The 14,364-nt window shown below is 32.6% G+C and overlaps 1 long non-coding RNA gene across 1 annotated transcript in view; it reads right to left on the bottom strand.

The window, feature by feature from the left end:
• LOC125612823 overlaps positions 1-14,096 on the bottom strand; it is a 28,268-nt gene extending 14,172 nt beyond the window's left edge. The window contains exons 1-4 of the long non-coding RNA XR_007343301.1: positions 13,765-14,096; positions 12,882-13,039; positions 8,959-9,074; positions 834-994 (exon numbers count right to left, since the gene is read on the bottom strand). This is a non-coding gene — a long non-coding RNA (uncharacterized LOC125612823). The remainder of the gene's footprint in view (positions 1-833; positions 995-8,958; positions 9,075-12,881; positions 13,040-13,764) is intronic.
• Positions 14,097-14,364: the final 268 nt, after the last annotated feature.

Here is a 14,364-nt window from a genome sequence, read left to right as displayed (position 1 = left end):
ATTTTTTGCATGCCAATTTCTATCTATATTTATAGCAACTTCAACTTCTGACAGGCTTAACATAAAAAACTTTCACATTTCAATCATGAAAAGTTTCTTGTGGGTCTGCTCCAATGGCTATCAAAGGCACCACCACTCCATATTTATATTTTATATAAATATAAAATTTCACTATTCTGAGACTTTCATCTTTTCTGGCACCTTTACCTCTACACATGGTTCTATACTCAACACAGATAAGAGACTAAGAATCACATAAGAGCTAATAAAGACTTTGTGCATAACACCTATTGCATATTTTGGTATTTGTTTGTTTTGCTTTGTAATACAATTACACTGAACTACATCCCTGGCTACCACTGTACATTTATGACTAAGTTATACTGCCAAAAAGACTTAAAACCTGAGATGGTTTTAAGACAAAATGATATTTTAGGTTTAATTCTTTTAAAAATATTTTTTAGTTGTAGATGGACACAAAACCTTTATTTTATTTATTTATTATTATGTGGTCCTGAGGATCAAAACCAGTGCCTTGCACATGCTAGGCAAGTGTTCCACCACTGAGCCACAACCCCAGCCCTAGGTTCAACTCTCATGAACACACAAAAGTTCATTGGTTCCCCTGGAAGATATATACATTGAAAATATCTTTTTAATTAAGAAAATAATTAAAATAGCCTTTTAATTAAGAAAAATGAGATGAACTGTAAAATGTCCCCGAGGACAAAAGCAGAGCCAGGGAGAACAAGAAGCATCTTACAAGTTTTATCAAAGGCACAGCAGGGGTGCTCAGGGTAATGCAAAATTCCCATGAAGTGATTATTTGATACCTTATAAAACTTTAATGGTTGGAGTTTATTATGGTTCCCCTGATTCTCCTCCACCACTGTACATTAGGAAGTAAGATGCAGATTATTTTCCTTTAAGATCATATTCCTCTGGGTCAAGAGTAGGTACACTGAGACCTGAGGTACAGATTACTGCAAATCACCTGACAAAGAGATTCAAATTTAAAAAAAAAATAACAACAACATGTCATTACTTATAAATATTTATGGGGTATATAATTATGTTTGATATGTATATAATGTGGTATGTCTAATTCAAGCTAATTGATATCTATTACCTCATTTACATAATATTTTAATAATAATTATTATTATTGACAATATGTTCTTTATATTTTCCTTTCATGAACATGAAAAAACACATTTTCCAAATTCCCTAAACTTTAGGGTGCTCATGTGATTGATTTATACACCAACTATCTGACTTGACTTTCCACAACGTCCCACTGACGTAATGAACCATAAAACCTTATATTGTGATGGAACCAGCAATAAATACTATCTTTGTGACAACACATGAGTGACTGCCATGACCATAAACTCCTAGCAGAAACTTAAAATCTTTACTTTCCTGATTTGACTTATTCATATATTCTTTCAGATATTCATCAATATTTTTATAAATTTGTTTTTCATTTTACATAGTATATATCAAATTGCCAAGTATATCAATATTTATCCCTATTTCCTCTTCTACTCATGCATCAACCTTATATACATAAAATACTTATATATTCATACTTTTTCTTCTTTCTTAACAACATCCAAAATACATTTCTGTATCCAACCTACAATTGACATAGAGCCACTTGTTCTCAACTATTTGTGATTCCATCAATCTTCCAACCAGACCATACATCTATACATTCATTCTTGCATCCATCAATTAATCCCTCCATTCTGGAATTGAACCAGTCACCCTAAGAAACAATCTATCATTTCTGAATTCCTTTCATTGAACACACATACATCAGATCAATGGGCAGAGTTCAGTACAGCTCAGAATTACAGACCCTAAATATTTGGCTGAACTAAACTTCCTTACTACCAGTGATCCAATCATCCTGGCCACAAATAACTTCAAATTACTTATTTACCTTCTGACTTTAAAATTATTACATAAAATCTCTGGAAAATACTAACATTACATAACATCTCTGGAAAACACTAGAATAATTCTGAACAAAAATATTATGGAATATGTACACATTCCCATAAATCAAATATTTTAAAATATAAAATAAGCTCTTTATTTAGAACTTTAGGTTACAGTTAACTTTATTAAGAATGCTTCTGCCTCACCGTCATATAAAAAATGAGGATTAAACTGGGCACAGCTGTGCAGGCCTATAATCCCAGCTACTTGGAAAGTTGAGGCAGGATTGCAAATTTTAGCTAGCCTTGATAAATTAGTAAGACCTTGTTTCAAAATGAAAATAAAGAAATAGGACATGGTGGCACACGTCTCTAATCCCAGTGAGAAGTACCACTGAGAAGTATCACAATTTGAAGTCAGCCTTGGCAACCTAGCAAGACCATACTGCAAAATAAATAATAAACATGGCTGGGCACACAGATAAAAGGAAGGTCAATACTGAGTTCTATTCTCACTACTGCCAAAAAAAAGGGAGGAAAAGAATGTAATGATCACTGGACAAATAAGGTTGAATATAAGGATAGAAGGAAAAACATAAGTATAGAAATTATATTGCCATATAACTCATCTAAAAAAAAGAGTAAAGATATACTGTAAAAATTCCTCCATATTCTTAGCTGTCCAATGTTAACATGTCAGAAAGTCATTTTCATGCTCCTTCACCCCCAAGCAAACCAAGAAACTGAGGAAGACTAAAGGGAAGAAGATGGCCATGGATTTTGCTATGGTGAATGAGGCCAAGAAAGTGGTTAATCTGAAAAAAGAGTTCTGGCTGTCATCAGAGAATACAGTTCCAAATGAAACTTACCCACTCTGTCAAATAGCCCTGCTACAATCAGGCAATACCAGCAAACATGCCTACTGTGTCTATCTATTCACTCATAACTTGGGCTGCCAAACAACTACTCTGCTTATTCTGGTTCACAAATACAGATCCAAGAAAATGTGAGAGAAGCAGAGACAGTTGGCCCTGTGAGAGGAAAGCAGCAGGCAAAGGGACTGTCCTGACAAAGAGACCACTTGTCCTTTGTGTACTGTGCTATCTTGGCAGGAACAGCTGCTTATTACAGTGTCTGGTATGAATCTCATTAATCTGGTTATCTTCCTCCCTGTTCTGTGACATAAGATAGGGGTTCCTTACTATAACATTAATGGGAAAGCCACACTGGGACAGCCTCAAAAAGACCTGGACCACTAATGCCTTAGTACAGGTAAATTCACAAGAAACATAAGCAGTGCCTAAGCTGTTAGATGGCACCAGGATCAATTACATTGGTAGATATGAGATCTGCCATCATTGAAAGAGAAAACATCCTAGACTCAAAACCCAGGGTTCCCATTGCTACAGAGGAAAATGAAAAGGCTAAACTTGCCACTAAACTTGTTTCAATGTACACTGTTTTCTGTGAATAAAAATATGAATTATCCTTCAAAATAAAGAAATAGTCATTTCCTCATGATAGAAAAATATTGTGCATCTTCCAAAATGAGAGTGTACTAAAACTAAGTGGAGATAACAAATGGAAACGAGACACTTTTGTAGAAAAGAAAAAAGATACTTAAAAAGGTAAATTATTGGGGTGGGAGTATAGATCAGTTGGTAGAGTTCTTGTGTCATATGCACAAGGCCCTGAGTTTAATCCCCAGCACCAAAAAAAATTAAATTATTGGGGCTGGGGCTGAGACTCAGCAATAGCACACTTGCCTGGCATGTGTGAGTCACTAGGTCCAATTCTCAGCATCACATAAAAATAAATAAAAGTCTATCAATAACTAAAAAGAATTTTTTACATCGTTTTATAATTTATTGTATATTTGGAAACAGTTCATATAAAAAACAGTTCACATTAACTGTGTTTATAAAAAGCACAGTGATTTTAGAAAACTGCAAACACAGATATAATGTAGGTCCTTAGTATATTGAAGTCACAGTGATCTGGATTCGGGTTTCTTATGCAAAATACTATCTTAGTTGTATTATAATTTTTGTGTACTTTGGGTCAATATTTATTCATAGGACTAGTAAAGCAAATTAGATAATAAAAAGTAATAGTTATATATTAAGGAAATTTTTTTAAAAAGTAAATTTTTTGTTCATTTGTACACACACACAATAAGTTTTATAAATAAGAGAACCTACCCAAACTATACACTAAATAAACCAATTGCATAAATAATATACATCTGAATAAACTTAAGAACTAGAAAAATAATTAAAATGTACTGGTTACCTCTTTTATCCTATTTTTGCATCTCCATGTCATAATTATAAGCATTATTATACAACACCACTGAACTTTCCTTGCAGTTCTTTTGGAATTAGAAGTTGAAAAATAGTTATCATTTAAAAGGATAATTTATTGACATTCAAAGAAATACACCAACTAATAATGTATAGAAAAGGATTCTTTCTTTTATTTTTTGTTGTTGTTGTTGCTTTTGAGACAATTGCTTGCTATGTTGCCCCAAATGGTCTTTAAATCCTAAACTTTCATGAACCTCACAACTCAACACAACGGCAACTTAGTGAGAAGCTCAGCAACTTAATGAGACCCTGTCTAAAAATAAAAAAATAATTAAGTTGATATAGTTCAGTGGTAAAGCACCCCTGGGTTCAACCTCCATTACTAAATATAAAAAATTATATACTTCATGGGTCTCAACATCATAGAATGGTAAACAAAAGTTATGTAAAATGGTATTCATATAATAAATACATACATTGTGACACAACCACGTATACAATAAATGATAAATAATTTAGGTTTGATAAACCCAGTCACACACACCAATTGTTTGTAAGTATTAAAGAAATTAATTAATGAACACTTCCACAGGGGTGAAAACTATGAAACCTAAAATGTACAAATATAAATCTTTCACAGGGAAAATGACCTGATTTCCTCTAAAAGCAAACTGCCATTAGAAAATATCAGAAACCAAAAGATGGACCTGGGGGTATAACTCAAGTGATTTGTCTGGCATGCCTGAGGACCATAGTTTGTTCCCCAGCAAAACAACAACAAAAGGGTTGTTACAAATTCAAAGAGACACATTAACCAAACACATGAAACACAATATATTTCTGAGGTGCCAATTTTAACATCAAAACTATTTTTAAAATTCCTTGCTGATTTAGCCAGACACAGTAGTGCACACCTTGTAATCCCAATGGAACAGAAGGCTGAAGCAGAAGGATCACAAGCTCAAAGCCAGCCACAACAACTTAGCAAGGCCCTAAGCAAGTCAGCAAGACCATCACTAAATAAAAATATTAAAAAAGGGCTGGACATGTGGCTGAGAAACACCCCTGAGTTCAATCCCTAATAATGCTCCCCTCAAAATTGTTAACTTAGTGACACTCAGCAAATAATATGATGATCATGTGTAAATAAGAGAACTCTGTCCAAAACTTGGGATATGAAATTCAGAAAAAGTTACAAAATAACACCAGAAGTTAGCTGGCAATTCATTAATATATGGGAAAAATCAAGATCATTATCAGACTCTAATGGACCACTTTTAAGAAATCCCACCTGCTGGGAGCCATTAGCCAAGTAGGTATGACAATTTCCTTGCCAGCGTACCCCATGTTGCTGACATTTTGCAGTGACATTGAATGTAGTTGACCTTGCTCAAGGACCAGGGCGGATTAGGGTGTTCCCGGTTTAACATAATCGGGTTTAGGGCGTTCCCAGTTTAGGTTCCAGGTTTAAGGTTTAAGATTATTCCTGCTGGGAATAGGGCGTATCCTGCTGCCTAAGTTCCCCTTGAGTTCTCACGGGATTCAGACAGTATATTTTGGGAGACAGAAGCCCAGTGAAGGTGAATTTGGGAGAGAACGTGGATTTGGGCAGAGAACGTGGATTTCCCCAGAACGTGATTGTAGACGGCTGGTGTGAGTTCGGGAATAAAGAGTTGCTGTTTGAATCTACAAGCTGTGTGGTGGCTCGTGATTGTGTGCCCAGCCAGACTGCGGCATTTGTGCCCAGCCAGACTGCGGCACCCACCAACATATGGAAAACCAAAAATAGCATAAGATATTATACTGTACAATAAAGCCAAAAGAAATCAAGGGAAAGTATCTGTAATAATGGTAAAAAAAAAAAGAAATCTGTACCAAGTTGATAATATACTTTGGTAACACTTACTTAAAGAGCTCTCTACCTACTGAAGACTAGAAGCTTTTCCAAACAAATATATTTACAAGATTATACTTTGTTATACTCTGTATAGTGTATTGATATGTACTTACATATCAATTACATATATTTTATTACATATTCAACAGAAACATATATACAAATCTTTGAGGTTAAAATGATAAGGCTTTAGCTCACCAAAATCCATTTAATATGCTAAAATTAAAAATAGTCCAGGCACAGTGGTGCACACTGTAATCCCAGTGACTATGGAGGCTGAGACAGGAGAAATCACGAGTTCAAAGCCAACCTCAGCAACAGTGAGTTGGTTATCAGCTCAGTAAGACACTGTCTCTAAATAAAATACAAAAATAGGGGTGGGGATGTGGCTCAGTGGCCAAGTGCCCCTGAGTTCAATACCCAGTACCAAAAAAATATATCAACAAAATGGCAAATATGGAAATTAAGCAGTTCCTCCTTATTGATATGAAACTTTAAAAAATATTACACTTAGGGGCTAGAAGTACAAATCAGAGGCAGAATACTTGTCTAGCATTCTTAGCACCATAAATTTGGATCTCAGATCCCCACCTCACCCCCTCAAAATATATATATATATATACACATATATATATATATGTGTATGTATGTATGTATGTATATATATATATATGTGTGTGTGTGTGTGTGTGTGTATATATATCCTATCTAAAATGAGTATATAATAGATTAAAGACTGAGAATAAATTATGAAGCTCATTAGCAAAAATATCTGCTTAGCATTCATGAGACTGGTTTCTATTCCCAACAATAAGAAAAAAAGAGAAAAATAAAAAAAATACATAAAGGTACTAGATTGCATCTAAATGTGCAAAAACTGAGATTTTTTTTTTAAAAAAATATTTTTAGTTACCAATGGATTTTTCACCTTATTTGTTTATTCATATGTGGTGCTGAGGATTGAACCCAGGGCCTCATACATGCTAGGCAAGTGGTGTACCACTGAGCCATAGCCCCCAACTGAGATATATTATCTGTAATTTTGAACATACACACATAATATTAATAATTATTAGGTTCTGGTTACTAGATATAGAAAAAATCATTTATCCATTCTTATTGTCAGTGTTTATGGAATAATTAACAGTTCATCAAATAATGAAACTTGGAATTACCTACCATATGACCCAGTAACTGCACTCCTATATGTACATGTCAAAATAATGAAAACACCATTTATTTGCTATACTCCTCAAAATAATATCAACAACAGTGAAGAGTTGAAAATAAACAAGTGTCTTTCAAAAAATGAATAGATAAACACAACCTGTTATACTCGTACAATGGAATATTGTTCAAGCATAAAAAGAAGTTCAAATGCTTCTTTTTATTACACAGAAGAACTTTGAAAACATCAAGTGAAATAAGTACAAAAGTTTCATACGGTGCAACTTTTAGAAAAAGCAAAATCATACAGTGGTGGGAGGAGTCATTTTGGCCGAATGGAGAGAAAAAAATTTTGGAAATAGTAGTGATAGTTATAAAACACCAAATACAAATAACTTGCTCAATTGTATGAATAAAATTCTGGAAAATCCAATACAAAAACATATCAAAAAGATAGTGTATCATGATCAAGTGGTGTTCAAACAGGGATGCAAAGTTGGCTCAACATACAGAAATCAATAAACATATTTCATCACATCAATAGACTTAAAGATAAGAACCATTTGATCATCTCAATAGAGGCAGAAAAAGCATTTGACAAAATACAGCATCCCCTTCATGTTGAAAATACTAGAAAAACTAGGGATAGCAGGAACATATCTCAACATTTTAAAGCTATCTACTCTAAGCCCCAGGCCAACATCATTCTAAATGGAGATAAAATGGAAAGCAGTCCCTCTAAAAACTGGAACAAGACAGAGATGCCTTCTTTCACCACTTCTATTTAACATGGTTCTTGAAAAAAAACGGCCAGAGCAATTGGACAGATGAAAGAAACTAAAGGGATACAGATAAGAAAATAAAAACTCAAATTAGTACTATTTGCCAATGATGATTCTATACAAAGACCCAAAATTTCCAGCAGAAAGCGTCTAGAACTAGTAAATGAGTTCAGCAAAGTAGCAGGATACAAAATCAACACTCGTAAGTCAAAGGCATTTCTGTGTTATCAGTGACAAATCCCCTGAAAGGGAAACAAAGAAAACTACCCCATTTACAGTAGCCTCAAAAAAAATTACTTGGGAATCAACCTAACTAAAGATGTGAAAGACCTCTACAACAAAAAATTACAGAACGCTAAAGAAATAAATTTTAAAACACTCTAGAAGATAGAAAGATCTACCTTATTCTTGGATAGGCAGAATTAATATTGTCAAAATGACCATACTACCTAAAGTATTACACAGATTTAATGCAATTCCAATCAAAATCCCAATGACATTCCTCAGAGAAATGGAAAATGCAGTCATGAAATTCATTTGGAAAAATAAGAGACCCAGAATAGCTAAAGTAATCCTTAGCAAGAGAAGTGAAGCAGGTAGCATCACTATGCCAGAACTTAAAACTATACTACAGAGCAATGGTAACTTAAAACTGCATGGTATTGGCACCAAAATAGACTTGTAAACTAATGGTACAGAATACAAGATACAGACACTAACTCACATAATTACAGTTATCTTACTTTAGCCAAAGGTGCCAAAAACATACATTGTAGAAACACATGGTGCTGGGAAAACTAGAAATTCATATGCAACAATATGAAATTAAACCTTTATCTCTCACCATGTACAATACTCACCTGAAAGTGGAGCAAGGACCTAGGAATTAAACCAGAGATCCTGCGTCTAATAGAAGAAAAAGTAGACCCAAACCTCCATCATATTGGATTAGGCACCTACTTTCTTAATAAGACTCCTATAACGCAAGAAGTAAAATCAAGAATTAATAAATGGGATGGATTCAAACTAAAAAGCTTCTTCTCAGCAAAAGAAACAATCAGTGAAGTGAATAGAGAACCTAGAGCTTGGAAGAAACTTTTTAACACATGCACATCAGATAGAGCACTAATCTCTAGGGTATATAAAGAATTCAAAAGGCTAAACACACAAAAAAATAGAATAGACAATTTGATTGATGTATGTACATTCTATGTATGTATTATATGTCAAAATGCATTCTACTGTCATGTATGACTAAAAAAAATAAATAAAAGTTAAAAAAAACCAATCAATAAATGGGCCAAGGAAATGAACAGACACTTCTCAGAAGAGGATATATAATCAATCAATAAATATATGAAAATATGTTCAACATCTCTAGCAATTAGAGAAATGCAAATCAAAACTACTCTAAGATTTCATTTCACTCCAGTGAGAATGGTAGCTATTAAGAATACAAACAACAGGGCTGGGGATGTGGCTCAGTGGTAGAATGCTCACTTTGCATGAGTGAGGCCTTGGGTTTGATCCTCAGCACCACATATAAATAAATTAATTAAATAAAGATACTATGTCCAACTACAACTAAGAAATAAAGATTTAAGAAATTTTAAAAAATACAAACAACAATAAGTGTTGGTGAGGATGTGGGGAGAAAGGCACACTCATACATTGCTAGTGGGACTGCCAATTGGTACAAGCAATATGGAAACCGTATGGAGATTCCTTGGAAAACTGGGAATGGATCCACCTTTTGACCCAGTTATCCTACCCTCTATACCCAAAGGACCTAAAAACAGCATACTACAGGGACACAGCTACATCAATGTTTATTGCAGCACAATTCACAATAGCTAAACTGTGAAACCAACCTAGTTGCCCTTCAGTAGATGAATGGACACAGAAAATATGGTATATATACACAATGGAATAAAAGAGCAATAAAAGAGAATAAAATCAAAGCATCTGCCGGTAAATGGATGGCATTGGAGAATATAATGCTAAGTGAAGTTAGCCAAATCCAAAAACCCAATATTGAATGTTTTCTCTGATATAAGGAGCCTGATTCATAGTAGGGTTGGGAGGAGGAACAAGGAAACATTAAAGGAACTCTAGATAGGGCAAAGGAGTGACAGGGGAAGGGAGGGGGTATGGGGGTAGGAAAGATGGTGGAATGAGATGGACATCATTACCCTAAGTAATGAAGACACAAATGGTGCGAATATACTTTGTATACAACTAGAGATATGAAAAATTGTGCTCTAAATGTGTAATACAAACTGTAATGCATTCTGCTGCCATATTTAACAAATCAGAATCAAAAATTTAAAAACATTAGTTAATTAGTTAATATTGCAAATACTATGTAGTGCTTATTTATCATAACAAAGTAGTTTACTAGAATAAAAATTGTGGAGGAGGGAAATGATGATATATGTACAGATAATGTCTGCCCATAGCATTTCTTAGAAGGGCTTATACGGAACAGTAACAAAATAGAAATGAACATTCTTAGCACTCATATCTTGATTCCTACATGTCATATCCCATAATGAACCAGACATTCAAGGAAAAATAGGTTGCATCAGCAGGTAAGAAAAAAAAACTGAAACTTTATATTGTTGTGCACAGAAAATTTTAAATGAATATTAATAAGAAAGACTAAGGTCTAGATAAAAAATAAGAACTTATAAGAATACTAAATGAGGCTGGGTTTGTGGCTCAGCAATAGAGCACCCACCTAGTATATGTTAGGCACTGGATTTGCTCCTCAGTACCACACAAAATAAATAAATAAAATAAAGGTACTGTGTCCACTAAGTGTGTGTGTGTGTGTGTGTGTGTGTGTATATACACACACACACACACACACACACACAAATGATCAAATTTGGGACAATATCAGTAAATATAAAAATCACATTGATTAGTTTCATCCACAGAATAAAGCAAATTTCCATACTGATATAAACAAGTGGAAGATACAGTATAAAATATAAAATTCCAATTGCAACTGGACTTGGTGGCACTAAGGAGAGATTGATCTTGGACTAGCATTGACTCCCACCCACACTGTTTTTTATTATAGTAAAATACACTTAACTTTATCTTCACTATTTTAATGATTCTTAACTATAAAGATCAAATGTATTAATTACATTTGCCTATGATCACAAATATTTGAAAAGGTGTAGAGAGATGATTGAAAGTTTGAAGCCTGGTTGTATCCTGGTGTTGTATGTATTAAAAATAATAAAGTTTGAAGCCCAGCTTAGGCAATTTAGAGAAGTTGTCTCAAAAATCAAATAAAAATTCAAAAAGGGCACCAGGGAAGCAGCATAGTGTTAGAGCAATTGCCTAACATGGACACAGCCCTCTGCTTAATCCCCAGTACCTAAGAACAAATAAACAAACAAACAAACAAAAAAAAAACAATAAAACACAGAACAAATGTTTGATTTTTTTAAAATTACATCTATCACTTAATAACAGTGGCAAGCAAGAAACACCAATGTATAATTAATTTAGTAGATAAAATGTGAAGAATATTTGTAGTATCATCTTTAAAAGGTATTAATTATAAGACAAATAAGCAAAATAACATCACTAGCAACAAGATCAACAATATATGCCCCTTTGGCAATGAAATGATAGAAGCATAAAATCATTTTCATAGCATTTGTTCCAAAAACTAATAAAATCAATCACAAAGATTAGACAAACACAAAAAAGGGGCAGTAATGGGCAGAAATTCTTTAGAATGCTCAAATAATAAAGATCATTAAAATAAAAAAAATGGAGAAATGCCCAAAAAGAGGCACAGGACAACTTTATATAATGTAGAAACAAACTTTCAATCACAGACCCATAAAATTTCATTGACACTAACAACACAAATATCAATAAGGTATGTGGATCAGTTAAAATGATATATAAATGACAATATCCTGATTTAGAGAACTAAATAATATAAGAAAGGTAGGGACAAATATAAAATTACTATGTACTGCTACATTAACATATTTTAAATCCAACAATTATTTCAATTTAAAAACCTTTTACAAAAGTTATACAAGTATTTAACTCTTTCCGATCTGAAATTGGTCTCAAAGAGCCATTAAAATAATATAATGCTCTGGAAAAAAAAAGGAAAAAAACACTTCTTACATGCAAATATTATTTCACAAATTCCATATAAAATTTTAACATGAAGGGAATTATATATTTTACAATAAATTTATTTTATTCTCAAGGTGAAAGAATGTTCAACTAATCAATAATATAAAGGGCAAGTATCAATAGCTGTGCCATAAAATAATTAAATCTTCACTAAATTTTATAAAAACTCACTAGAAGTTATATAAAATGACCATAAAAAACCTAAACAACCTCAAACCAATAAAATTCATATTAATGGCCAAATAATCAATGGTATAATCTAGTTTTACATACACTAGAATAATTTCCCAGAGTATTTAATCAAGAGTAATAAAAATGATAATACTAAAATGATAAATATTATAACCAGAGATATGAAAAATTGTGCTGTATACATGTAATAAGAATTGTAATGCATTCTACTATCATTTATTTTTTTAATTTTTAAAAACTGAAAATACTATTATAAAAAGATACAAAATGATTTATCAATAATAAATTGGAAAATTGTTCCCAATCACTACAGTTAACAAAAGTTATGAAATATTGTAGGAATGAAAAAATATGTTCAACTGTACTGGCAGTATCCCAATACAATAATTTGATTAGAAACAGAGAGACATACCTTGAAGTTGGATAGGAAGACTCAATTTTAAAGTGATCTATTCTCTAATTAATCTATTAAATTTGGTGCAAATGAAATTAAAACTGCATTTTTTCCAATGTGTAAAATAATTGTAAGCATCAACTGAGAAAAAAATGCAATTATAAACACGGAAAATTCTGAAAAAGAAGAGAAATGAGAACTGAATGGAATAAATGAGACTGTATAAATCATTAGTAAATGAACTGTCAATAGAAGGTGTGGCAAACAAATGAAGCCAAATACAGCTAATTTTATGTAGTAATTTTCTATGATTATGATAGAACTTAAAAGAAGTAACAGTAAAAGTCAAGGCAAGAAATTTGAATACTTATTATGCTAACAACATAGCAGTGATTAGTAGACCAAGAAATCAACTGACAAAAATATTTGATGGAAAAATAGGAAGACAATGCAAATAAATGTATGCTACTAATATAAACATGTTTATGAAGAAAAACACAAAACACAGAGGCAATAAAGCAGGATTATATTTCAACACATAATTTGTATACAACCAAAAAATAAAATTATAGCACAGTAAAGAAAATGGAAAAACACATACGCGTATATATTATATATACATATTTCATTTACAATATATGACATAATGTTAACATAAGTATAAATGAGTTCTTAGTAATCAGTAACAAAAAGACTTATTATAGGGAAGTGAAAATAAAGGAACAAGAATTTGAAATAATACAAATGAATACTAATATAATATGAAGATGATCTAGTTTAACAGAAAAAGAAGGGACTTTCTTTTTAATATACATTATCAATGATCAAGAAAATACTGATATCTAATGTTTACACAGTATTAGAAAATGGGGAATGCTGATTAAACAATGGAAGAACTTACTCCAATTAGGAGGAAATTTACTCAATTGTAGATTTTGGAAATACTTTTCCCCGGCAATTCCAATCCACAGAAAATATTCCAAAGTAGCTGAAAAATTCAAATTTATACATAAGGATGTTTACCAAATAGAGAATACATAGCTAAGATCAACCCATGAAAAAAATACAAATTGTATCAATTTAATAGCAAATAGTATTAGAGTATGAATCAGAAGGAGAAAAAAATTTAATAAACAAAAATATTAGCTTAGCATGGTGGCACATCCCTATAATCCCAGAATTGAAGACTGAGGCAGTAGGATTGCCAAGTTCAAAGTCAGCCTCAGAAATACCTTCTGCAACTAAGCAAGACACTGTCTCAAAATAAAAAGGACTGGGGATGAAGCCTAGTGGTAAAGCACCACGGGGTCATTTCTCAGTACCAAAAAAAACCCTGCTTCACAAGATTCTGCATTCTTTAATATTTTAAAGTCATGTTCAAATTTATCCTGTCATAAGTGATAATTATAAATGCATGCACTTTATACTTATGGAAAACTTCTCTGGACACAAATGTTTCTTCCATTGCACTTCCTGAGATAAAGTCCAACAGCAACAATAA

This window comes from Marmota marmota, unplaced genomic scaffold, assembly GCF_001458135.2.
Source record: "Marmota marmota marmota unplaced genomic scaffold, marMar, whole genome shotgun sequence".
Taxonomy (NCBI): domain Eukaryota; kingdom Metazoa; phylum Chordata; class Mammalia; order Rodentia; family Sciuridae; genus Marmota; species Marmota marmota.
The sequence above is the reverse complement of the archived record's forward strand: the minus strand, read 5'-3'. Positions and strand labels throughout refer to the sequence as shown.